Source organism: Urocitellus parryii, chromosome 11, assembly GCF_045843805.1.
Source record: "Urocitellus parryii isolate mUroPar1 chromosome 11, mUroPar1.hap1, whole genome shotgun sequence".
Taxonomy (NCBI): Eukaryota; Metazoa; Chordata; class Mammalia; order Rodentia; family Sciuridae; genus Urocitellus; species Urocitellus parryii.
Window position 1 is genome coordinate 14,318,605 of NC_135541.1, and position 2,497 is coordinate 14,321,101.

A 2,497-nucleotide genomic window follows, 5' to 3' on the forward strand; every position below is an offset into this window, starting at 1 on the left:
CCCAGCTTATTGTCATCTCCCCAAGCCCTGACTCATGCTGTCCCTGCCGCTCACCAGCTGCGTGTCCTTGCACAAGTCCTTTGACCTCTCTGCCTGGATTCCTTCATCTCCGCAATGGGGAAAACCTAGCCTGTCTTTCAAGGATCGTTGTAAAGATTGGACAAGGTGATGTGCACATGGCACCATGTAGGTGCTCAAGAAACACTTGAATGGCCAAGGGCTGTTTTCCCTTCGATGTCTTCATGGGTGTGTCCTGTTCAGCTTTCACTGTTATCATTTTTCCTCAGCAGAAAACATTCTTCACTTTTTAGGAAAATAGTAAAACAACCCTTTTGCTTTAACCTGGGTGCATGGCCAGGGGTGTAGCCCAGTGCTTATCCAGCATGTAAAAGGCCCTGGGTTCCATCCCCAACATCACAGAAAGAAAGAGATAATCTAGAAGTTCTTATTTTTTTTTTTTTTTTGAGAGAGAGAGAGAGGAGAGAGAGAGAGAATTGTAATACTTATTGTTTAGTTCTCGGCAGACACAACATCTTTGTTTGTATGTGGTGCTGAGGATCGAACCCGGGCCACACGCATGCCAGGCGAGCGCGCTACCGCTTGAGCCACATCCCCAGCCCCCAAAGAGATAATCTATAGAAGCTAGAAACCTTTGTCAGCAAGAAGCAAATTAACTGGAGTTGAATAGAAAAAAAAAAAAAGGCGGGGGGGGGGGGCAGGGAGAATTTATTACAAAGGCTCAGGATGTCTTTCCCAGGTTCCATCCTCCCTGCTTCTCCCTCTAGGCTGCTGGGCCTCTCTCACCTCCCTCCTTTCACTCCCTTCCTCTCCTGTCCCCCTCTCCAGCCCTCCCGGTAGGCACTTGGGTCCACCTGATGGACATCAGCAGCTCCGGCTCCTCCCCTGTACAGTCTCAGCTACCTGCAGAGACTCAGGACCCTAGATCCCAAACCAGGCTCCGATGAGAGAGCTTTGGGATGGGCTCAGACTGGGCAGATCCCGTCAGATACTGTCCCTTAAGAAATCCACAGCTGAGGGCAAGTGAGGTCATCAGCTCTCCCTGTTGCAGGCAGAGCCAGAACCAGGCAGCTGAGAGGCTCCCAGAGGGACCGGGGTGAAGGGAACCCCACATCGAGTCCAGAGCTCATGGAGTCGCCCCGGAGGCCTGCACCCCAAGGGGGCTTGTATCACCCCTGCCCACGTCGGGGAGAGGAACCAGGTCCAGAGGCCATGGATTGTCCAAGGCCACCAGCCAATCAGGGCGGACTGGAGCCCCAGCTGAGGTCTCCTGGCAACCTCGGATCCAGTCAGACTGGATTTGTCTAAGAGCTGCCATGTCCAGCAGGACATGGGGATGACGGAAATGTCCTTCAGCTGCTGTGCAAAGTGGCGGTTACTAGCACAGGTGGCTCTTGAGCTCTTGGGATGTGGCTATAGGGGCCATGGAACGGAATTTTTTTCTTTTTTTAGTTGCTGATGGACCTATTATTTATTTATACGTGGTGCTCAGAATCGAATTCAAGGCCTGGGGTTGTCGCTCAGTGGTTAGAACGTTGCCTCGCCAGCCCGAGGCACTGGGTTCCATCCTCAGCCCCACATAAAAATAAATAAATAAAAATAAAGAGGGCTGGGGCTCAGAGGACCACACTTGCCTGGCGTGTGTGAGGCCCTGGGTTCGATTCTTGTGGGAGGCCAACCTTACGGGTGACTGAGTTACACCCCCCAGCTGGGTGCTGAGGCGCTCAGTCACAGAAATGGGTGTGTCTTGCTACAGCCCCATGGGTGAAGCTATGCTCACCTGTTCCTTTGTAATCTAACCCCTTGCCCTGTTTAGGATAGAATCTTCCATGGAAGTGCCTTGTGTGTGTCCCCTTCTCTTACTGTGCCCTTGGGTGTGGCCTACCCAGGTGTCAGTCAACCTGCTGACAGTGGACATCATGAAGATACTCAGCCCCTGAAACCTGACCCCTTGCCTCATTTGAATAGCTTTTCCTCAAAAAAAGGGGTCAGCGCGTGCTCTCCATCTCTCTCTTTCTGCGGACCCTTAAGGTCAGAGGAGCTGTCACAGCGACCCCAAAGAAAAAGGTATTTGTGTCTCTGGTGTGGTTATTTCGTGCAGCCCAGTTAGCCCAGTTTAACTAGAGTGACCCCTGAGCCTTTTAGTCGCGAGAACAGAAACCCGGCAGATTCTCAGCACCACGTATAAGTAAAATAAAGGTCTATCAACAACTAAAAATAAATAAATAAAGATATTGTGTCCATCTGCAATGAAAAAACAAATTTTTTAAAAAGTAAGAATTGAATTCAGTGTCTCATGTATGCTAGGCAAGCAAGCGTTCCACCACTGAGCCACATCCCCAGCCTGGAACTGAATTTTTAATTTAATTCAATTTAAAATTCACAAGCCACCTGTGGTTAGAGGCTGCATATCAGACAGGAAAGTCCTAGATCTTGAAGCCTTCAGTTCTTTTCAAAAAGAAATCAGAGCTAGGAGGGG